Below are 26,439 nucleotides of genomic sequence, written 5' to 3'. Positions count from 1 at the left end.
AAGGATGTAGAAAAACTGGCACTCACATACACTCTTAGTGGAATGCATAATGGTCAACCACTTTGGAAAACAGTTTGGCAGGTTCTTAAAAAGTCAAATATAAACTTATAATATGATCTAGCCATTCCATTCCTAGGTATTTACCTAAGATAAATAAAAACATATGCCTATACAAAGACATGTACATGAATGTTCAAAGAAGCTTTATTTGCTATAGCCCCAAACTGGGAAAAACCCAAATGTTCATCTCAAAATAATTATAGTGAGTGAAAGAAGCCCAACAAGGAGTACATACTATATGATTCCATTTATATAAAGCTCAGAAAAAGCAAACTAATTTATATTACAGAAAGCAGGTCAGTGGCAGCTAGGGATGGAAGGGCCAGTGAGGAAGAATGGGGGGGAGGGTGAGATTACAAGGGACACAGGAAAACTTCTACTGGAATAGATTTATCTTGACTGTGTGACTGGTATAAACATACATTACAACTTTTCAACTGTACTTTTAAAGTCTGTGCAATGTATCACATGTCCATTTTACTTCAATAAGGTTACTAAAAATTTTTCTTTAAAAACCCATTAACTTGCCCCTAAACTACAATAAACACACATATATTACACACAGACATTCTTATACAGAGCATACTGTGAGACCCACTAAAGTAGACTAAAAAAAGACAAAAGGAAAATATGCACACACTCAAACCATTCTGCTTCTAATCCCAGTGATGCAGAGTCAGATGAAAACTTCTCAGGCACCCTTCTTACATGCAGTGCCTACTGCATTCCATTACACCATAAACCCGATCGTTGGTACGCACATTACTAGATGTGTTTGTCATTGTGCAAGACAATGGAATATCAAATTTTGTTATGTTTCTCAGCAAAAATTAAAATGGTTTCTATGATGAGGTTCCACTCTAATTTCTACCTATTCCATTGATTTTTGGATGTTTGAATGTGAAAATCAGTTTCTACCTTAAAGGTCTGCACAGTCTCGTGGGAAATTCAGCATGTAAGCATTTATAATACAATGTTGTTATGGCTATACAGAGGCAATTGATTTTGCGCAGGGACAGAGGGTTGGGTAAAGCTTTATTGAGGATGTGAAATTAGAACGGTGACTTAAATTATATGCTGACATTTTCCTAGAAAGGAGGAAAGAGATTACTTCAGAAAGAAGGGTCTTCCTTTGATAAGAAGCACCTTCAAAAATAATGCAGTAGGGGCTCCAGAAATTCCTCCTTTCTAGCTCCTAAAACTTTTAAACTGCCATCTCCAAGCTGTTGATTGACTACCAGTTGCTGGGCTTTTATATAGTTATCTCACTCTGTCTTACATTAGCTTTGCAGAGTGGATATTATTATGCCTATCTTACAGACAAGGAAATGTGTAAATCACTTTAGGCTAAGGTGCTGTGTGGTCTTAGTGGTTTACAGCAATAAGAGTTTGTTTTCTGCTCACATCATAGGCCTCCATTGTGGATCCACTCTTCTGGACCAAAGCTGAAGGAACAGCCCCTATCTGGGACATACTCATCTTGTGACAGGAGAAAAGACCAATAGTGGAACCACAACATGGCTCCTAAGACTTCTGTTCACATTCTATTGGCTAAAGCAAGATACATGGACAAGGGGGACATAACGGCTGGAAGTCTAATCCTCTCTTAGGGAGATTGTACCATGAGCCACGTACCGTGGGAAGGGATGTATCATTCTCTCACTGCAAGAGGTAGCAACTATTTGGACCTTCAGAGAAGGAAGGTTCAGGAAAGTTTGTGTAACTTGCAGGCCATGTAGCTGAGTAGCAGAGCCAGGATTCAAAACTGTTTGTTTACTGTCAAAACCTCAGCTCTTGGGCTTCCCTGGTGGCGCAGTGGTTGAGAGTCCGCCTGCCGATGCAGGGGACACGGGTTCGTGCCCCGGTCCGGGAAGATCCCACATGCCGCAGAGCGGCTGGGCCCGTGAGCCATGGCCGCTGAGCCTGTGCGTCCGGAGCCTGTGCTCCGCAACGGGAGAGGCCACAGCAGTGAGAGGCCCGCGTACCGCAAAAAAAAAAAAAAAAACCTCAGCTCTTTACACTATTCTACACTGCCTCTATCATGGATCTCAAAAGGGCAAGACAGGTCAAGACTAACTTTAAGTGTGAGGAATGACCTTGGGATGGAAAAGAGAATCTACATATTGTGTGTGGTGTGTTTGTGTGTGTGTGGTGTGTGTGAAATAGGGTAAACAGAGACACAGAGATGTGAACTGGAGAGAAATGAACAAACAGACTGATTGCTTTCTCTTCCCTCAGTTCTAGAACTAGAGGAAAAGAGAAATTCTCTATTTCTCTGAATTTATCACACCCTTCCCCCGAATACAGAGAAAAATATTAAATAGGGGTTTGAGGCTATTTAATACAGCCTCCACGTACAGCAATACATCACTTGGCATTTATTAAGTACACCGTGGATAAAGCACTACACTAAGTCCCCTAGAGGAGACACCAATCAGATTACAACCCATATGAACCACTATTAGAACTCAAATAACTCAAACAACAAACCCTTCAACCCAACAAGGGCTACTTCAGATGCATGGCTAGTTGGGAAGGTACCCCACACACAAGTTAATTTCACCTAATGTCAATTGCTAACAAGAGTCTGCAAACTCTGACACACTGTCCCTCTGTCAAGTCCTTCCACTTCCAATTCTGCCAGGGGCAACTCATCTTGCCCCTGGTTTTCCTTCCCTGGAGTCCTTTAGCACATGAGCATTTCCATATTAAAACTGAGGGAAATGCAACATAGAGGAGCTGGCCTGCTTGCCTGGAGCTTTAGCATAAATCGGCAGAAGAGGGAGGACTTCAGTAATCATCTGAGCCCCACTCATTCTCTTCTGTCCTTGGAACGGTTCTGACTGAATGCCATTTCTTCCAAATTCATTGTTAAGTGAATAAATGGAAGAGGCTGTATATAACAAGCCAGAGACAACAATTATGTGGCATTCTACACATGATAGAACCGATTAATTTTCTGTCCTTTTAAAAGAAATGCTATCACTTTAAGTCTGCACATTAGGCAAGTTTTAAGAAGCCAGTTGCTAAAGGTATCTAGGGAAACCTGGCAAGAACTGTTTGTAAGTAAATCTACGTTATATCATATAGAATAAGTCAAGTACCAGTTGGCAGAGATCAGGAAAGAAAAAAGACATAAAAGATTAAATTGTATTTTAAGGTTGTATGGTGTGATGCTCAGCTTGACCATGGCTGTGTCCACTGCTGAGAGTTCAAATATGTCATGGGCCGCAGCTTGTGAACTCCTGGGAAATCTATTTGCATGGAAGCCTCATGGGACTCCTAGGAAATAACTGAACCTGTATACATTTGTGGGGTTCAGACATCTCAGGTCTGCCTGGAAAACTGGAGGAGCTGACAGAGTGAATGGGGGAGGACAGGAGGAGGGTGAGGAGTGTGCTGACAGCAAGTGCGTCCCACAAAGGACAGCAGCATTCGCGGTGAACTTGGCTCAGAGAAAACACACCGGAACATACATTTGCAGTGACGGTAGAAGGGAGTTTTACGTATAAAACGAAGGTGCAGTTTCTCAGTGGCAGGCGCTGTCCATGCCCGCTCCATTTACTGGCAGCCATGGTGGACACTCCCACACAGGCGGCCAGCTCTCTGTTTCTCAGTCTTAGGGCTTTCTCCAAAGCTATGGGAGTTTTCCCAGTGCAGCAGCACAGCTCAGAAATGCTGGAGATTTAACACCCTCAGGAGCACCCCGCAACAAATGAGAAACGGGAGTCAGCGGATAAATACCCGAGCTTCCTAGATACTCAGCGGACAAGTCTGTGGTGTATGCCACCCAATATCTCAGACGGCCCCTCATCAGATGAAGCCCCTGTTTCTCCACATAACCAGCTTATCATAACCTTGATCAGTGCTTCTTCCTTTTCTCTTTCTCTCCCTCACTCCTTTACTCATGCTTACTGGAATATCTCACAAATCAACAACCTGCTCCCAAATCCTTGTCCTGGAGTTGGCTTTTGAGGAATCCGAACAGTGATACTCACTGAACTCCACGTATCATTGGGTCCAAATAACTCAGCTTTTGAATTCCATTAAAAGGGTATAATACAAAGCTGGGGGAAGGACCCTTGGCCCACTCTGCCAGACTTTCTCAAAGCTCCCAGCACCATGAAGATTCAAGGTGGTGACAAGTAGAGAAAGACTGATAGAACAGTGAGAGAGCAGAGTCCTTGCAAAGCAGTTCCAAAGAGTGGTGGGGTTCAATATGGGGTTCAGAGCAGAGGCAGCATCAACCGCCCCATTGGGGGGACAGATACCACTTAAAGACACCAGCTGAGGGCTGTGAATCAGTAAAGAGATGTGGCAGGGTGTATGTCCCACAGGAAGAGAGTAATCAAGGGCATGTTAATATGCTTGTATGCTTACTGATGTGTTGCTTGGATAACGAAAATTTTGAAATTATAAATTGCAATAGGGAAAAATAAAATCTGACACGGAAATAAAGATATTCTGTATCTCTCTATGGATCAAGGCAGCTATAGTTATTTCTTCCCTGCTGACAGGTTTTAGGAAATGAACATCCAAGCAGAGCACAGACTGCATAACACAGACGGCTAAGAGAGAATGAAAATGAAGTGGTCCAAGGAAGAGAAGAGTCACCAAGGTTATTCTCCAAACTGAGCCCTGGGTGAGGGGTTAACTCCAAAGTTACTGTAAGGAATAGATGCGGAAGGTTAAAGGAAGTCCATGTAATAATTAAAACACCTAAAAGAGCAGTAAGTTGAACTACCAGGATATAGTTTAGAAATTCCAATTTGGGAGAAAAATATTATCTGGAGGAGTTGTTAAATTTTGCTTAACCAAACAAGGACCCAGAAGCTATAAAGGAGATAATAAACACACTTCACTATATCAAATATAAACATTTGTAGACAAAAAGTCTACACAAAAATAAACCGAAAAATGTACTGGAAATATGTGAATATGCTAGATATATTTGTATATAAAATAACATTAACAGTCAATATAATAGATATAATTATTTGAATAGAAATATTAAAATATTTGGACATAATAGGTTTAATTTGAATATAAATAGTTACTATAAATAATATATAAAGAGCTTCTATAAACCAGTAAGTGAAAGAAACCCTAATTTTAAAATGGATATAAGATTGGGAGTAGCCAATTCGCAGAAGAAGAAATCCTGGTGCTCAATCAACATAAAAATGTGATCTTTCCCTCCATGGTCCTTTATCCTTTCTGATCTCCCATCAGCATCTTTCTGCTTCTTTGGCATGGGCTCTGGCCTAGGTTGTCAGGCATTTGGTTACTGACAATTACATCAGGGCCTGCTTGTAGGAGGAGGATGTTAAAGAAATTCTACTTTTCCTGGTCCAGCAACAGGGTGAAAGAGATACAAGGCAAATAACCCTCTACCCCTAAGATTGACAGGATCTTATGGTGTGACTCCAGATACTTTATTAGAGACTTTCTTTTCTCTATTCTTACTAAGAATGGTACTGTTGTCTGCATCTGAGCATAATTCCTACAGTATGCTCATGTTTTTTTCTACCTTTTAAAATAATCTATTCTATCATCAGGAAAGTGTATAGGGGAAGGAAAATCCCTAGACCACTAAAAATTTTAATAAATGCATATTCAAATTTTATGAGATAGATTTGTAAATCATTTCAAGGCAGTAAATATATTTTAATTCCTTTTTCTTTTATTCCTCTATTATTATTGATATCATCATTATTCATCTATTTGATGTGACAGAGACAGAAGGGGCTGAGTGTCAAAATCTGCCATACTGACTGTGGTTTTGTCCATTTCCTCTTGAATTTTTAATATCTTTGGTTTTACATATTTAACAATTCAACATTCATGGCTGTGGATATTTTCACTGTGAAAATTTAATATTCTGTCAATATTTTTAAGAATTTGCCTCCTGTATTATGACTTTTGCATGGTGTTTTCTGATATTAATATCGACAACCCAACTGTCCTTCTCTTGGCATTTGCCTGGCATACCTTTCACTCATTCTTTTGTTTGTGTAGCCTTCCAATTTCCAAGAAACTAGTCTTAATAATGCCCACACAGTCTCTGCAAATATTTGTAAATCCAAATAATGAATCAAAACATGTCTCCCTTTTTGAGAATGAGTTGACAGAGAAAAATACCTTTTTTATTGGACTGGGGATCTAGTTGGTCATAAAAGGGCAGGAGAGTGTTGGTGGGAAGGCAGGGACCTTTTGCTCTGCTGAGTGCAGTGCTTGTAGCCCTTGAAATTATAGGCAGTCTTTTCATAATTATGTGATTTGGGGCAGTTTCTGCAACCTCCCTGTCTCTCAGGTCTGTCTCATCTGTAAAATGAAGATGATGACTATACACACTTTCTGGGATAGATGTGAGGATTAAGTAGGTTAATGCATGGAAAACTGACCAGCACCTGGCATGCTGTAAGTGTTCAAAAAATGTGAGGGAACATCACGGTTCCTAATGTTACTCATGTCACAATATATGCTCCATCCAACTGTTTTCCACTTTCCCTGCACCTCCAGAGCTTCCCTGTGGACGTTTAGGGGTAGCTGTGACAGGTGAGAGCTGCAGCTGTCAGTAGGAACTTGAGCCCGTGGAACTAGGTTTGCCATTTTGTTTTGAAGATTTAACTGAACAGAAAATGTTGTGTTGGCATCATTTTTTTTCACAATACAAAAAGATGTATGGAAACAGACCACCCCAGTCCTCCTCAAGCCCCCCTTCCCAATGCAAATTTTGTAAATAGTTTCTTACGTAGCTTTTCTGAAGCCTTCCATAAACCCTTAAAAATAAAAATTAAAAAATGAAGGAAGAAAAAACAACCATGAATGGTAGTGTTTCACCTTCACACACTGTTCTGCACTCAATAACACCTCTTGCCTATGGCATAGACTTTCCCTATCATAAATTTACCAGCAGCCTATTGATGGACATTTAAGGTATTCCCTGGTTTATTATTTTATCTGCAAAAAGAAAAGTCACAATGAATATCCTTGTACATGTGGATCTATTTTCTGAAGAATACATTTTTAGAAGTAGAATTCTAGGCCAAGAGTATGAGCATTTTTAATTATGGTAAATACTGTCAAATCATCCTCAGTGGAGATCATTCCAATTTACATCCCCACCAGTGGCGTGTGAAGGTAGAAAGCTGTCTTCCCCACACTTTTACCCTCGAAGCATATAAGCAAACCTTTTTAACTTTGCCAGTGTGATAGCTTGAAACAGTATTTCATTACAGTTGTAATTTACTTGTCTTTCATTAAGAATGAAAGTAGGTGTGTCTGCGTTTGCCACCATCATCTAGCAGCTGTGTTAGTGAGAGGATGTATGAGAACGTGTTAGTCCCAGCTTAGCTGTGGGTTTGAAACACTACGGTTGGCAGCCTGAACTTTAGTTGCTTTTTTTTTGCTCATCACAAATACTTTAAAAATCAAAATTGCAGGTTTCCTTAGCCTCATTTTTGGTTTCTTTTATTTCATACTTTTTTTTTTTTAAACCAATTCAGTAACATTTCTAAATCGCAGTGGCCCAGAAGTTCTCAGGGAGTCTTTTACACTTCTATTAATTTTCTTTTCTGTGAAAATATACTAAGAAAATATAAAAAAGGAGATCCTTTTCTGCGTGCCTGCAGCAATTTAAATGATGAATGGTTAGCTGGGAGAACAAGGCTCTCAAAGCAGGGGAAATCGGATGATTAGGTTCTGTATTTTAAATTAGGACTATGTACACTGAATACATAAGCAATCAGATACCCATTTATGCAGAAGTAAGGAGAGCTCAACGTTAATCCATTAATTACAAAGGAATCCAACATAAAAATGCAACTTTTCCTCAAAGAATACAACTTTCTTTAAAGAAAATTATAATGTTTAAGTCATTCTGTTCGGAGCTAAGTATAAATGAACAGACACATGTTTAGACAAAGAAAGGACAAGGTATTTTCAGTGTGAAAACCTGAACCATGAAATAATAACGAATCTGAATATGGTGTTCACGAGAATCATTTCTCAGTGAGGTGAATGCCCCTCCGACTAGTATTTATAAATTGATATTTCTATTTATAATCTGAACGTCACATAGATTTTTCTAAAAGCTCTCTTGCCATACTTTGTTGCTCAGTTACAGGATGTGCAATGATAATTCCTGAATCAATGGGTTGTGCTGGACAATTTTATTGCTACATTAAACTGGTAAACAGTGCATTTCCCCCCAGTGTCTTCTGTCTCCTATAGTCATGTCCCTTTCTCTATTGAACAGATTCTGGTTTAATCTAATTTTTCCATAATGATTCATCCTAACCTTTCACTGGAATTTCTACAGAAATTAAAAAGATTTAAACACTTCAGAACATGCCTCTGAAGATGCTGTGTTGGATAAATTTTATTAGTAAAGAGAATTAATAGTTCATCAAATTATTGCTTTGACTGCCAGATTTGTATATGGCAAAATGGAAATTGTTAAAAATAATGTTATGCAATATTAATTAAACCTAACAAAAGAACAAGTTAATGTAATGAATAGAGCAGCATTGAACCAGGCTACACGGCTTGGTTTCTTTACCAATTCTCTACATACATACATACATACATGCATGCATACACGCATACATACTCTACATCTCGTACTCTTAACAGTTTTGACCCAATGTGATCTTTTCAATAATCTCTTTCCCAAAGCAATAATAATACCAGTGGAGAAAACACTTGAGGGAGCATCTGTCCAGTACCTTCACCTTCTTATGGAAACAGCCTTTCTCCTTCACGCACGGTTTTAGAGGAGCCACTATGGTCAACGAAATCCTCCCTAAGCCCTGGCCATAGAGACGGGCACCTGACCCAAGCTGGTTTTGAACTTGGAACCAAAGAAATAATCAAGCAGTCTCACCAAGAGATTGAATTTGTGAGAATGTAAAGCTAAGGAGCTATCAGTGGTAACAGAAGATTAGAGGGAAGAAACAGAAAGAAAATCACTTGTGACACCAAAAGGTAAGACAGAGAAGGGCGCAGACAGTACACTTCACTTTCAGATGGATAGGTCAGGGAAGGCTCATGAAAGAAGTGGCATTTGAATCATCAAAAAGTCTACAAACAATAATTGCTGGAGAGGGTGTGGAGAAAAGGGAACCCTCCTACACTGTTGGTGGGAATGTAAATTGATACAGCCACTATGGAGAACAGACAGTATGAAGGCACCTTAAAAAACTAAAAATAGAACTACCATATGATCCAGCAATCCCACTCCTGGGCATATATCCAGAGAAAACCATACTTTGAAAAGATACATGCACCCTTATGTTCACTGAAGCACTGTTTACAATAGCCAAGACATGGAAGCAACCTAAATGTCCCTTGACAGAGGAATGGATAAAGATGCAGCACATACATATAATGGAATATTACTCAGCCATAAAAAAGAATGAAATAATGTCACTTGCAGCAACATGGATGGACCTAGAGATTATGATACTCAGTGAAGTAAGTCAGACAAAGAAAGACAAGTATCATATGATACCACTTATATGTGGAATCTAAAGGAAAGAAAAAGATACACATGAACTTATTTACAAAACAGAAACATACTCACAGACTTAGAAAACAAATTTATGGTTACCAAAGGGGAAAGGTGGGAGTTATGGATAAATTAGGAGGTTGGGATTAACATACACACTACTATATATAAAACAGATAATCAACAAGGACCTACTGTATAGCACAGGAAACTCTACTCAATATTCCGTAATAACCTATTGGGAAAAGAATCTGAAAAAGAATGGATATATGGATATGTATAATTGAACCACTTTGCTGTACACCTGAAACTAACACAACATTGTAAATCAACTATACTCCAATATAAAATTAAAAATTAAATTTAAAAAATTATGTAAATCACCAAAAAAAAAAAAAAAAGTAGTAGCACTTCAGCTTGACCTAACACATGGGTAAGAATGAAAATTCATGCTTTATGTGTACCAGAGGGTGCTCTGGTGCGATTTTGGAACTTTCTCTGTTGTCTTCCCTTCTGGAGACCCTCATTTCTAAGTTACAAAATAGTTATTTGGATATATGTATAAGCATGTGTGTGCACATGTGTATGTGTATATTTATGAATAAAGTTATATGATTAAGGATATTCACTGCAGATTTATTCTCATTAGTAAAAAGAAATGTGAAAATATATTCATGTGTGTACAATATGTATGTCTATATACACACAGAATCATGACTACATGTTATGACATAGAACGGGGAGGAGGTCCATGAAAATTGTATTCCAAATGCTTACGTATCCTTTGAAACATTTTTCCAGCATGTACCTTCCTTATCGTTATTCTTAATTTGTTTTTTCATTTTTGAAAAGTTATACCTGAACACAGTTTAGAGTTAATAGCTTGTTCTAAAAAACAGCACGCCTCTGACCTCCCATGTACCACTACTTCCTGATTTTCAGAGGCAACCATTTTTAAATCATTTTAAAACTTCTAAATTTATTTTTATTCTGACTAATTTACTTAAAGTGCTTCTTCTTGATCTTTGAGTTTTAGACACTGTTGACTTACCACTGTGCAGACAAGGCTCCCATCACATGCACTCATCCCGCCATCTCCCCTTCGCTCAAGATAATCAAAACATAATTTTTATTAGATCAATGTTCATTTTTCAGCTGTAGTATACTATTTAGTATATACCATGATTACTTTGCCTTTTCTACACAACATTTTACTGTCTCTATTGTTAATAAGCATCTCATTTTTGTGCGCTTTGTTTCTTTATAACTTATTATTAATTGATTTCTATACTATTCCCCCACCCATTACTTAAATCTCCTCTAAATTAATTGAAACTTTTTAGACACTCAAATTTATTTTCTAGAAAAAATTTTTCCTAGAGCCTGATGATAAGCTTCAATAAAGTCCAATTATTCTTTTGAACTTTTTCCTAGAGATTCCTTTTTCTTCTGTCTTATGTTGGATGTCTTTCCTGGATCCTGTGTCTTCTGATTCTTGGTTTATTTCTTTATTTTAGGCATACACTTCTCTAATATCCCTGGAGAAAAACATGGGTTCTAAAATTTGGGGGGTCTTGCATTTCTGAAAATGTCTTTAATCTTGTCCCAACCTTGAGTGATAGTTTGGCAGGACACAGATTTCTAGATTAGAAGCCATTTTCCCATCAGAATTTTAAAGTGGTTTTTAGTTTATTCTCTTTGTCTCTAATGTTGTGAAATTTCAAGGTAATTTCAAAATAGTGTGTCTAGGTATGAGGCCTTTTGTTATTCATTCCTTGTATCAGATACAGTATACATTTTTAAATCTAGAAACTCAAAACTTTCAATGCTCAGAATTTCACTGAATTATTTCTTCTGTGATCTTCTCCCACTTCCCCACCCCAAACTCCTCAGATGTTGAACTTTCTACATTGGTGCTCTAATTTTATCTTTTATTCTTTTTTTTTCTTTGTTATATTTTCTGGGGGAATTTTTCAACCATTCCAACTTTCCTACAAAGTATTTCATTTCTGTTCTTTCATATATTTTTAATTTCCAAGAGCTCTGTTATATTCTATGAAAGTATTTTGTTTTACTGGCATTCTTTTTTTATTTTTTGGACACAACATATTTTCTTATCTCTGAGTGTTTTGAAGAGAACTGGGTTTGAGTCATTATTGTTTTTCTCCTTGTTTCATGTATCTCTTTCCTCCAAATTATTGGGGTTTTTTAATTGTTTTGTTTCTTTATTTTGGTTTATGGCTTTCACATTGGAGGCTTTCTCAAATACTTAGTGATCCTTGACCGTCTGCTCAAATTTATGACTGAGCCGTCAACTGTTGATTAGAAGGTTTACATGGAGCTGCCTCCATAGGTATTGATAGGTATTGAATGTGAATTCTTTTCAGTGCTGTCTGCCTAAATTAGTCCACTGGGTGACCAATCAGATCCCTCAGAGACAGCTTCTTCAATTCTTGCTTGAGGATATAAGCCTAACAGCCAAGCTTTGCGGGTCAACACAGAGTACCTAAATCTTCACTTCATTCCCTGTTTGCATGGGGCATTCTGTTCTCCATGTGCCTTAGAACGGAAACAGGACAGAGACCTTCTATAGAGAGCAAACCTGCCACATTGGGGAAGAGCAGTGATGAGCCTCACAGAGAGGAGGAAAGAACTAGAGGACTACCTTTCTTAAAAAACTTTCAACCCAAACCCTTGTTTTCAGCGCACTTGCATCTCCACTTCCAGCACTAGCCAGCAACAGCAATTCTGGAGCCTTTTGGAGGTCCCATGGTATAAATCAGTTTGCTCTTTGCTTTCTCCACTGTGTGATTGGGACTCAGCTTTCTGGGATCTGCTAAGTCAGTCATAACTCTTCCATCTGTTCTTCAGCTTCCAACATTGCGTTACTGACATCTTCTCGTCTCTTCTCATTGTCCTTGTTTATTTACAACCTTAAAAAAATACCTTTACTGTCATTTTTATTGTTTTACTGTCATTTTATTGCAGTTTCAGGAAGCAACAGAAGCTAATGCTTGTGCAACTCACTGTGTTTAACTTTCCAATTTGCATTTTAGGGTATACTTTTATAGACTTTAATATTGAGGCTAAGCTAGCCATGTCTGCTTATTTATTGTAATCCCAAAACACCAGATTTTTTAACAAGAAAGTTGTAGGCTTTCTTTTTCTTTTAACTAAATATGAATGGATAGCAGGCAATACAAATTCACTTTAGAGTAATTTTGATAAGGTATTTAACTCAGCCTCTGTCCTGGAACTTGGGTAAACTGAGTTTAAAATGTACACTCTGATAAATATTGAATATTTGAACCCTAGCCTTTGGAATCAATGTATTGAAAGTTTTCTTCATGCTCTGGAGTAAACAAAAGAGTCCAAAAAATAAAACAAGAACCTGAACATCTATGACACCTGAACAATCTACCATTCATAAGTTCTCACTGCATTAAGTCTGAGACACTTAAATTAATTGAATACCTGCAACCCTATCCCCATAAATTATTAAGAGATTTAAATTCTTTTAAATGAAGAAAGAAATGAAGGCAATTCTCCTTACAACTAACTACCATTTTAACACTGTAACTTCTTTTCCAACATATTAATTCAAGGACATTTTAGAATGGGTTTTGAAATCTTTTGAAATTCCTACAGCTGTTTTTATCTCAACCTAAGGGGATATACTTAGTGGTCCATGAATATTTACCAGAGTATAAGACTTCATAGAATGTCTCAAACATCAGAGAAGCAGCTTCCCCACGTTACAGTTATCCATGCCATCCAAGCAGAGACCTCTTACCAACTGGGTCATCAAAACACAGTGGGGGCCAGAGAGGAGAAACAGCCCTGCTCCACCTATGAAAGTGGGAAGGTCCGTCTCAGGAGAGGGTGGTGATCGAAATCCAGGGATTCTCTCAGCAACTCCCAGATGTAATTTGGTACCAGATTACATTGACTATTTGTACAACAGTAAACGTCAGGATTTTTAACCAGTGCAAGCCAACTGATAGAGGTAAAGAGGCAATTTCTACAAAACATTCTCACTTGCCAAGGTTAAGATAAGCAAACATGCTGTAAGATTGTCTTAACAAAGATAGATAAGATATGCGAGAATCTGTGGGGCTACATCCACTCTTCAAAAACTAGTCCCCTTATCATTTGGGGACACACAAAAACCTCTTGGGAAGAAAATGGTTTGCACAAGTTGGAATCAGAGTCCAAGGCCATCTTGAGGTCTTAAGTAGCTGACTGGTCCCAAGATTCCCCAAGCTACTCTAAGTGTCATTATGTGACAATGGTTCTAGAATCGTAGAGACTTCTATTCAAATCCTGGCTGCCACCTACTAGCTGTGTATATATGGCAAATTTTGGTAACCTTTTTCATGTAACAAAATTGGAAGGGAATATTAGTTAGAATTCTTTTGATTGTAAATGTCAGTAACCCTACTAAAATTGGCTTCAGCATTAAACAAACAAAAAAAAAGAGTACTGGTTAACATAGTTTTTGGCTCTGCTTTCCTCTGGGTTGGCTTCATTTGTAGGAATATTCTTCCCAGGGAGTAGCAAAGATGGTCCCTTGCCATTCCAAGTATACATACTCTCAATATTAGAAACTTCAGACGAAATGGCAAGGTATCTCCCCTCCAAGAACCACATGAATCTCCAACGTGGATTCTGGATGGCTTTTCTTGAGTTCTTTCCCTTGGGACAGTAACTTTGGCTACTGAGATTAGTACAGATTGGCAAATTTCATCTACGTCACACAGAAGTGAAAGCACAATTACCTTACTGCACCACTTGAATTACGTGGAGAGGTAGTTTCCGAAAGAAAAACATTAAAGCAATTCAAAAAGCAGCCGACGTCCACAGCATGGTCTATTCATCCCTATTTTAGAGAGTCACCATGACAAATACATGAGATAACTTCAGCAAATTCCCTGACACGGTGACTCTCAGCAGTTATATTTTAAGAAGCTTCCTTACACAGATAAGCCAATTCAGTCCAGGCATTTCACCTACTGACTTGAAAGTTAGCTTTCTGTCTTTTGCTCAGCAGTCTCTCAAGCATCTAATCAGATGTCGTTTCTTCAATTTCTACGCACATGCTGAACATGATCAGTTAAAGCTAGAACTTTCAAAGAAATAATCAAAAGTTCTTCTTTCCAAAACAAAGTCTGAAAACCTTAGCAATCAAAATACGGATTGTAAGCAATACACTGAAGTGCTAAAAAGTCACACACTGCCAAAGAACAGAAAATTGGTCCACTTCAAAATAGGGAGCACCATTGAAGCAGTCAACTTTAACCTCCACTTGAACCGGCTGAGACAGCGGACATAAACAGCAATTGAAATGACTACAGACTTGTTGTGTTATAAAAATGCTCTATGGAGTCCTGAAAATGAAATCTAGATGTTAAAAACTCTATGTTCTTGCTCTTTCAGCAAGCATCTTAAGATCCAAAAATTAGAGACCGTGATATTTTTCCAAGATCACTGTTCAAACTGCAAGGGTGGTTTATACACCCACTATTTTAACTATTTAGAGCTCCTCCCTTTGCTAGATACAAGATGATGTTTATTCAGTAGCTGGAATTGAGTATGTGCTAGATGACTTTGATATAATTTAAGGTTGAACTTGAATCCATATTTGTCTGCTGTTAGAAAGGGTGTGGCTAGTTGTGTCTTAAATGACTTAAGACTGGGTTGCCTATGTACTGCAATCCCCTGGGACTTCTGAGGGAAAGACAGTAAGATAGAAATTCAGAGATGGGGAATTATACCAAGTGAGCACTTCCTAGTTTAGCTTGCCTGGAAAAGAGAATGCAAAAAAGAGGCTATGGGAAATATGGATTATTTTAATGAATACTTGATGAATGCAGTTTATGGAAAATTGGGTTCTAATATTTCTGCTTATAGATGAAGCAGTAAAAATTATTTTAAAAAGAGGACTCTATAGATCTTTACAACTCCAGCATGGCTGTAACTCAATGCTGCTTTCAATATATAAAAGAGTCCAAATTACTTCACATTTGAGAATAAAGGGCTTTCTCTGTCAGCAACTACATCATTTTCTGGTCATGCTCTCCTACACTTTTTTTTGCAAAAGAATAGTGTAAGTACTGCAAATTATGTGAACTGCTTTTTAGAACATCAATTCCATTTATTTAAATTTTTTGATTTCATGCTGAAGTTTAAGCAATGTGGCTTTTTATACTAGGAAATTGCTGTCATTATGCTAGTTTTCTTACTTCCAGCTACCAACCCTTGATTTCAAAAACTGAAAGGGAATCTACTCTTAGCTTAATTATCAACACACACCTTTTTGTGGGGGGGAGAAAAAGATCATGTCCCAGGACAGCGATAACTACACTGTCTTTCTGGGAAAAGTCTTTTCCTTGGTTTTTTTGGACCCCTGACTTGACTATGTGTTACTTTCAGCCTTGGAAATGTCTTCAAAGCTTTATGGATTTTAACAAAGAAATCTTATGGGGCAGTTCCCATTCTCAGATAGTTTAAATCTGGCAGTTTTGCATGTGGTTATACAATGAGGAAATTTGTTTTGCTGATTTCCTTTTTTGGATGATGATATGATTTACTATGGATAAATAGAGCCCTAGAGTTCTAAAGACCCTGAGAGTCCCCCAAGAGTTGAATAAAATTAATAATAGAGTAAAACCCACATCAGTACTTAAGTGGGAAAGAAAAACTAAGTACATATGTCATCAAGAAAAATTCAGTTCCTATTATGTAGGTAGCTATCTTGAATAATAACTTTCAGAATCACTCATCATTCATGGAAAGAAAGGAGGTAAGTAGTTTTTATAATAGATGACATAATCCCTAGGTAACAATCAGTAAACTGGTATGTTGAACCTTCCTATTAACAGTGGAAAATACAAATAAACTCCTTGCCCTCAAGTAGCTTATAATCTAAAACTAGAGATAAAATGTATTAAAATATACAAAGCAACAAAGCATCACAAAACTGATAAATAACAAGAAATGTTATAGAAACTCATCACTGAACTCAAAAGGCAGCATATGTAATTTTATGTTGAGAGAAGCTCACGAAAGGGGGTGAAGTTTAAGTTGGACCTTAAAGAAAGGGTGGGATTTTGCTAGAGAAATGTACAGAATATGTCTGGGTAGGGATAACAGAGTGATCAAAGACATAGAGGAAAAACAATATTAAAGAAATAGCGATTAGTTAAGTTGGATTGGAATGGAAAGTTTGTGTGAGAGAAGTAGATTAGCTGCAAAGGTATATAAAAGGTAAATTGTGTGAACCCTTCAATGCAGTATAAAGGGATTTAATCCCAAAGGCAAAGAAGATTAATCTTAGAACAGACAGACGTGTGCAGGGTGAGCTGGACAAGGGAAAGACTGAAAACACAGCGAGCATAAACTAATCTTTGTGTGGTCCTTTCAGATTCGGTGCAATTGATCTCACAGCGAATGCAGCCAGCCTGGTATCAGTGGAAATAGAAAGGAAAGGATGGATGCTGGAGATATGGCAAAGGAATGTCTGATTAGAGGAAAGGATATCGGACTTTCTGCGTCTGGGGGACTGGAAAAGTGCTGATATAGTAGCAAAAATGTGACATCAAAGGAATGGTTTATAAAGGGGAAAGAGAAAGAGTTTGGTTTTAAAAACGAGTTTTAATATTGATGTCCAGTGAGGGGCCCAGAAGCCGGAACTGGAGAAATATATTTGGTGTCTGCTTTCATAATAGGTGAAACCACAAGTATAAAAAGAGGGCCCAAAGGAAGTGGGTATATGGAAGAAGACCGAACCTTAGGACTATCTGAGCCTAAGGATAATATGGTAAAGGAAAAAGAGACAGCAGGGAAGAAAGAAGCTTCATCCAAGAGATAGAGAGAGGGCAGAGAAGAACAGGATAGTGAGCTGGGACAGAAACTAAGGGTTGAGGGCATTTCCAAAAAGGCAGAGCTCGCCTCTGAAGCCGCATGTCCTCAGGTCACACATGACAGGTACACTGCCCTGCAGGTTCATCTACGTCAGTGTCCAGGGCGAAAATTCATTCGAGGGAGTATTTTAGGCCCATTTGGCTGCCCAAATGAAGCAACAATTTCCCATTGTCCTTATCTATAGTAGCACCAACATTTTGATCTCAATAACTGAGAAAGAAGAAAGAAGGAAAGGAGGGAGAGAGGGAGAAATGATAAAATAATAAATAATGTAAGGTGCTATAGAAGAGTTAAACAGCACGAGGGTTGTCACAAAAAAAAGAACAAAGTCTGCTGAGAGAGCATCTGTGGAAGAGACTCTGTATTCTCTAAGTAAAGTTGTTTTAATAGTTAAGAAGTCTGCATTTTTACTATAATAATTCAGGAAGAGAAGAAATCTGAGAATTTCCTACAGCCCATTACACTGAATTCAACTTTGCAGATTTCACTACTGTTATGGGGGCCTTTAATTTACATCACAAAATATGCACCCATAGCCACAAGTGTTACAGTTTTTATAGCATTGATTTTAAGTGAAAAGGAAGGGAGTTTTAGTCAGTGCTTTAAAGAAGTTTTCTCCTTATTAATTTGGAAGTGCTGTAATGACTTGAGTGGCCAAATTTGTGCCCAGTGAAAGCAAATAAACAAATACCAAGAGGTTTCTAATTGAAGAGCCACACTGTTGTACTTTTAAATAGTCACTGAAAAATTCTCAGGCGTAGAATTGAACTGTTCAGTGACTCTCTCCCCATATATCCTGTAATAATTAAAACCTCAATTCCACTTTGAGGAACATTTCACACCATCTTTCTCACTTTCTTCAGATAATAAATGTGGCTGCTAAATCAGCCATAGACTCATAAAGCTAAAAGAAATCTCAGGATTATCAAGTCCTAGGATCAGAATAAAGGATATTACCTAAGCCAGTTTAATCAGAGACATACATTTCGATAGTTTTAAAAATAACTTTAGGCTTTCAAAATCTATTGGCTTTGCGATGGGTAAAGTTATTACCTTGTAGGCTCATTCCTACAATTTCCTTAATAACACAGATTCTATGCTTATAATAAAGAGATTGAGAGTTTTCCTAAGACACATTTTTATGTATTAAATAAACGCATTCATACATACATAAGCAAGCAAGTATACCTAGGCCAGTTAAAATTAGGTTGGGCTGAACAAATGAGTCCCCAAAGAATAGTGCCCTACATAAGTATTTTATTTTTCTCATATTAAACTCTAGGGATGTCAGTGTAGATGATTAGGGCAGCTATGATCCCAACCTTCTTCCAACTTTGGTTTCACAGTATAGGGTCTACATTGCCAAGATCTCATGTTCCAAGATGACTGTCTCAAATTACATTTGCCCAGATAAATGTGTTTCTAGTATTCTATATTATAAAAAAAACTCTGTAATGAATCCATTTACAGGTAAACCTTTGTTTATAGCTCCCATTTTTCCTCAGAATAAATTCCTAGTGCCAAAATGTCATTCAGGAAAGGCATAACAAATTACGACTTTCCCAGCAGCACCTAACAGTACCTGTTTTGCCAACACACGCCCTTGAAAAAGTTGAGTATATCACTCCCTCAATTATTTGAGAGGTGAAAATATTTTTCGGTAATTTTGATTTTTACTTCTTTGATCTTAAGTGATCTTGAACAACTTTTGTGAATATTAACTACTCATATTTATTCTATTGCAAATTGTTCTGATACTCTGATAATTTGTTTGAAGCTGGAATGAGAAAATTACATGAAAACATTTTACATATTATTTATATGCTCTATAGATATGAGATGCTGACAGTGTCTTATTAATAACAAGAATGTCTTTCCTTTCTACTTTTAGGACTGTTGTTCAGATCAAGAGAAATACTAAATGTGACAATGCTTTGAAAACTTAATATATCTTCCATGGAGAATGCATTCGGATATACTCAAAAGTTGCTTAACTGGCTGACTTATTAACACAGATGGAAGATCTGTTAAGGAAGGTAAGAAATCAGTTTTCCCACTGTTATATCTCCACATTGATATGCATCCAGGTGTATGGCAAAAGTAAGTTTTTCTAAGGTCCCCCCCAAAATCACCATCAGCAGGAGGGAACAAACAGATCTGGGGGAAAAAACTAAGGTTTGAAAAAGAAATGGGGCTACTTTCTAGACTTCTAAGTAATTATCACTATGGGTTTTTAAACTGACCTCACCTCTCATCTAAGAGAAAACAATACATGACACAGGAATTCTCTTAATAACCCTCTTCTCTCTTTTAAGTTGTCTAACTCTATACACATCATAATTTGCCTTCCTCTGGGCTTAGGATAGAGGTTCCTCTATACATTCCCTGTAGAAGCTCCTTTCTGGCCAAGGCTGCAACTAATCGGCAGGATTTTGTCTCTCAAATAGATACCTCCAGCTAAATCTCACTACAGACCAGCTAACCCGCATTGACTTCAAACAAAAACTAAATTCGTCAATATTTTCCTGCATTTCAGTGTCCCTTAAGCAAATACATTGTATACTAACATTTTGCCAAAGGCAAAACATCTTTTTTGTGTGTGACAATCAAGAGTTCAAATGCATATAATTCATGTTAACAGGATATGCAGATTTGGGACACAAAGAAAAGAGGTGATGGCAATATCATCTTATTCTATCATTTTTATAAATCTTAATATATTCTGATTACGCTGCTTATTTCAAAGTAGTATTAATTATGTTTAAATTATATGTGATTTTATCAGAATTTGAATTAGTCTATTGGACTTATACTATTATTATTTTTATGCTTGGTTTATTTTTTTTTTTTTTTTTTTTTATTTTTTTGTGGTACGTGGGCCTGTCACTGCTGTGGCCTCTCCCGTTGCGGAGCACAGGCTCCGGACGCGCAGGCCCAGCGGCCACGGCTCACGGGCCCAGCCACTCCGCGGCACGTGGGATCTTCCCGGACCGGGGCACGAACCCGCGTCCCCTGCATTGGCAGGCGGACTCCCAACCACTGCGCCACCAGGGAAGCCCTGGTTTATTTTTTTGTATTACTTGTCATGGTGGCTGGTTATTTCGTGCGCTTGGTAAGATATTAACACAAAAGAAATTAGAGGATAAAAGACACTAAACAACTCCAATATTAAATATGCTTTACAAGAAATGAAATGAATAAGTGTTTCCAAAAATGAATATTCTTCAATAAATCATAATTATTTTTCTGGAGAAAAATCCAACATACTTTAGTCCTTGGCTACTGAAAATTATATGTTCCTGTCTGGGAGCAACGAAATGTTTCCTAAATGGCTTTGGAGCTCAAGAATGCAGAGCACAGTATCTGCATGAAGGGTGGTTCTTTATGCAGTTGGGAAAAATAAGCACAATGATTCAAGTGCCATCTATAGGAAATGTTAAAGTATGGTAAGAGATTTTACAGCGTTGATTGATAAGTAAACTTTCGGTAATATATTTCTTATGCAAAATACGTTAAGACTTTAGGCCTTAATTCTGAAATGATTAAAAATTTCTCATGCAAGGAAAGCTCTGGACTTTAATTCTGACCTCTCCTGCCGTTAATGTTGGCTTCATCTATAGATTGTCTCTACTCCGGGTCCATCACAGTAACTGAATGAGGCTGAACATCTGATGCATCAGTTGCAATCTTTTCATGCTGAGGATGTGTTATGAGGGCTGCCATTAACAGCTGTGATTGTTGTTTGTAATTATCTCTATTTTCCTCATAGGTGGTCTCTTGCTGCAACTTCCAAGCAATCATCTGCAATGTTGACTTCTCTTAAAGTTGTGATGCTCAGAACTGAACTGCTTTCCACTTTATTTGTCTCCACGAGAAAAAAAAAAGAGCTTAATGACTGCAAATGTCAGATATGTATTGCTGAAGCTGCTGCCATACAATATGTGAAATAGGGAATGTTGGTTATTACTTTGATGTTTAAATAAGATAAATGTTTGATATTAAACTGAGGAAGGACTAAGGCTAGGATGACAAGTTATATCTTGACTGAAAATTCTGACTGGTAGTGGCTGCCTTTGCCACTGAAGATTTGAATCTACATTTAATCCTAGAAGAAAAGCAGTTAATTATTCATTAGCAGTGTCTACCCTCAGTACATGGGTGGTGATTCAAATCTACTCGTTTGGGCTAAGAGATTCTAGACAAATCTGATTGTCATTGAGAGTGTCATATTATCTGTGTAATAAATTACTTTTAAAATCCAGCTGTAGGGCTTCCCTGGTGGCGCAGTGGTTGAGAGTCCGCCTGCCGATGCAGGGGACGCGGGTTCGTGCCCTGGTCCGGGAGGATCCCACATGCCGCGGGAGCGGCTGGGCCCGTGAGCCATGGCCGCTGAGCCTGCGCGTCCGTAGCCCGTGCTCCGCAACGGGAGAGGCCACAAGGGTGAGAGGCCCGCGTACCGCAAAAAAAAAAAAAAAAAAAATCCAGCTGTAAGCAGTGTCATGTATACAGGTATAGGTTAACTCTAATCCTCAAGGTGGGGCATTCAGTTACCATTTGAATTGGTTTAAAGAGGAAACCATACTCTGGAAGTGCACTTAAGCCCTTCTAATATGTTATCAAAATCTTTATGAGAAATTTTACTAATCACAAAGAAATCTTAGCAGTAAGTTTTCATTGCTGACAAGGAACTCTACTCAATACTCTGCAATGACCTATACAGGAATAGAATCTAAAAGAGTGGATGTACATATATGTATAACTGATTCACTTTGCTGTACAGCAGAAACTAACACACCATTGTAAATCAACTATATGCCAATAAAAATTAATTTAAAAAAAGAATGAACAGATGTGATTAATGTAGTAAATCATCTGCAAAAGCTTGAGCTATCTCTTATGGGGCGGGGGGAGCTGTTTTCAGTTTTTATTTCTGGAAGTGTAGCAAACGTAATAACTGTTAAACTTGAAACTGAAGAAAGTAATTTTCTTCTGGTAGAAGGGCTATCCAAAATCCTTTCTGTAATTTCTAACCACATGATTGAAAAATATAGCAGGAAACGTGTATCATCTTAAAAAAAAAAAAAGTTTTCATTGCTGAAAAGGTTTCTGAAATATATGACTGGCTAGAAAGGGTATGTGAGACTAAATAAAGAAGGCATAAAAATTCAACAAATCTAAATTGGGAATCGCTGGAGATTCAGGGTTCCGACAGCCTTGGGCCACTCCATTTCAAGGACAGCCCTGTCATCTGACCCCAGTAAGTGTTGGTTGCACTGGCCTCTGGCTGAATGCTTCAGTAAGATGCATGTCAGAGGGGCTGAGGACAGAGAGACGGATGTTCCAGAAGTAACAAGAATGGATTATATGACTGTATTTGTTCCTGTTTGCTAACAGATGTTTGTACATTAGGCAGAACTGGGTTCGAGGTTCAGACTTGCTTTTCTCATAAAACATCACCTGTAACATGAAGGTGGGAATGCATAGCCCCCACATATTCCTATTCATCTGAGGTGACGTTGCTGGCCAGCTAAATTGACTTAGATTCGTTCACAAAAGGGGTTAGTCTTTTGTTGGAGATGGTTTATCCTATCTCCCTACTTTTCTTTGTTCCTTTTTCTCAGGTACATTTTATGTGTAATGTTCTGTTGGAAATTATCTTCTCCTCCACTCTCCTTCTCTGTACTTGCTCCTTTTTATCCATCGCATTTAATGAGGCATTTTAATAGCATGTACGTTTCAAATGGAGTAATGACAAATTCTCTTATGGGTTTAGACTCACAGAATTTACAGTTATTGAAGTCTGCATGAGTGTCTCAATATGCCAAAGACATATCCATTATTTTTTCAGGCTAAAAGGCCAATAATCTGCCATTTGTCAGGTATCTGAGCCACTTGAAGAAGAACAAAATACAACTTTGGTTCTAGGGCACAGTTTTGAAGGACCAGCTGTGGGCCACTGCCAAGTGCAGAGCACTGCTGGTCACACTAATGAAAAGACAGCTTCTCTTTAGTCTTGCTAGTTAGTAGGCCAACAGTTTGCTGGCAGCAGAATAGATTTTCAGACATTTTACTTCATTGGTGTGACACAAGATATGTATCAATTCTGCATTTCATTTTCCAGCTTTGCCTGTGAAAGAAGACTTTATTTGTTCTTTGGTAACTATCTGCTGTATCTTTACTTCCCCAGCCTTCACCTTATATTCAGTGACAGGTTAACAAATCAAGAGCCTCTGAGGCAAGAGGTCCAGCTCAGGTAATGATAAAGTAGTTGGTATCAGACTAACTCTCCCACAGAAAACAATTAAAATTTTGGACAAATTATGGAAAACAACTAGTTGAAAGCAATGGAGAGGGATCAAAAACAGGCAGAAACTGAAGAAGGTACTGCACTGAGAGATATCCATATCTAGATGGCTTTCCTCTAAAGGAAATTCTCAGTAGCACATGACAGCTGGGTAGAACCAAGCAGAAACCTTCAGTCTTAAGACGAAGTGTCCCAGGATAGAGTTCAATAAAAGTTAAACTGTTTTATATAAAGAGAATTGAAAGAATTTGTTTGTCACATTAATGGGAAATATTTACTATGCAGAAAGATGATTTTTAATTTTGAACATGTCTTTTGGACAACTGAAATATTTAAGAAGAATACTGAATATATTTAATTTATAAATTCAGCTAAATATATTTAAAGGTGTTTATTAGTTAACTAAGTTTGAAATGGTACAAAAATGATGGTCAAAAGTTGCTGGACCTAAAAATTATAATCGTAAGATTTGTAAGCTAAAAACAATAACTTACTCTTATTGAACTCACAAGTTTTTGAACTTGTGAGTTCAATAAATTGAATTCTAGTTATTGGAACCCACAACTAACCTGAGTAGCTTATCTGTTGAAAAAAAAGAAAAGAAGAATCCTCAAAGATACTAAAGATCTTACACAGTCAGAGACAAGAGCATGACTAATACAGAGGGTGCCGGATGGGAGGTCAAAGTTCAAGCAAATGGGCAACACGGGATCTGAAGAAGCTGGGGAGCCAGAGGGAAGAATGCAGGAAGAGACCAAAGATAGCAAAAACAGGAAGGATCTTTGTCACCCTTTGTTTTAGCCAGGAAATATACACATACATGTATTAGATACAGATACTTAAAAAAAAAGAAAATAGGGCAGTAGCAAGCACGTTCTTCCTTTTCATGAAGCCAGAGTATGTGGGATACTGCAATCACCCAGCTGCAAGGGAAAGCTAAGGGCCACAAGGAAAAACTGCACCTAAGTGAACTGATGAAACCCTACAGAACCATCATGATTCATTCTTAGAAATCAGCTATTTTTGTTCTACAGCAGAATGTTAAGCAGAGTTTGGACAATGAAATGTACTGCAAAGTGATAAAGCAAGTAATACCAACAAGGAGAGCTATGCAAGCTATTAGATTATTCCTTCCTTGAAATACCAAGACTCCCAGAGCCAATTTAATTGCACTTCTGCAGACCATGTTATCCCTGGTGAACAGAACTACTTTTCCTTTACCATAAGCTCCCACATACAGCAATATACAGAAGAACTTATCAGTTATGTACATAAGTGTTTTAAAATCTACCTTAAATTATTTTGGAAACAGCTAAATTTATATTTAAAATAAAATAATACAGATAATTGGACAATAGAGTCCTACCTTAAATTATTTCCATCCAATCTTGAAATGTATTTTCTTTATATTAAATTTTTTCTCCACGGTATATTAGAATTTGCTCGCCAACTATGATGGACACTCACTGAAGACAGATTTTTATTTACTTTTTCTGATTAACTCATACCACCTGGTAATGCTGGATGTTCAAAATAATGTTTTTGCATATGCAGCTGCATATGTCATCAAGCAGGAAGACATACAGTCATAGGCTGGAGTTGGGGCTTCAACCTATGAATTTTGGGGGGACACAATTCAGTCCATAACACATAATCCAGATGTTTACCATTTTTAACCAATGTCCCCATGCAATTCCTCCCTGCTACTTAGCCCACATTGCTTTAGCTGCAATACTCAGTAAAACAATTTAATGGCACTCTGAAAAATTAAATTCCTAATTTCAAATTTCCTCTAAGAATAGCATTTTCAGGTAAAACCAAGTTACTATAATCATAGCTCTACTCCAATATTTGCTTATATCCTACCAAAGTGCTTCTGAAGAGAGAGTGAGTTGGGCAGAAGCAGGGAACACAGCCTGTAGACAGTTACATAATAATTAAATCAGAATTATCATGGGAAGCTTTCTCAAAATATACCTGTCTTTCTCACTAATCTCTCCAACTCTGAAAAGTTGTATGTGGATATCTGTAGGTACTGTTAAAAGATCTTCCCAAATTTCTCCTCATGCCTTTACTTTCCTTTCAGCAAATTATACAACGAATATTTCCGCGACAGATGCGCTGCCTGCCAGAGTTTTCTAACAATTGAACCAGATACCTCTTTATTCTCCAAGTCTACGAACAAATTATTTTGCAAAGGAGAAAACTGTTTTAAGACAAATCAGATTGGTATCTGGTATATTGGTGCATTTAGTTTTATAAATACTTCTAAAAAATACCTTTTACGTCATATAGTAGTTGTAGTTCATTTTCCACTACTGTTATAAAGTCTCTTTGTTCCTTTTCAAAGCACATTAAGAATATGTAATTCTAGAAAATCACATTGAATGAAAAGTGCACTGGCCACGTTAACATATCAAAGTCATAATGATGCAAAAAGAGCAGCAAAAGGGAAAAAATACGTTGACACACAAATGTTGGCTGGGACTTGGAGAGGAAACAATGTACTGTTCAATATAATAAATAAGTTACAAAGTTCACTTTGAAAAATAGATATAAATATACTAGCATCTGTATAAAATCAGTGGAGCTGGCTGGTAGGCTTGTATTGGTTCATAATAACTGATATTAAAATCTTAGG

The sequence above is a fragment of the Globicephala melas genome, chromosome 3 (assembly GCF_963455315.2).
Source record: "Globicephala melas chromosome 3, mGloMel1.2, whole genome shotgun sequence".
NCBI classification, from domain to species: domain Eukaryota; kingdom Metazoa; phylum Chordata; class Mammalia; order Artiodactyla; family Delphinidae; genus Globicephala; species Globicephala melas.
Note: the sequence above shows the minus strand (reverse complement) of the source record.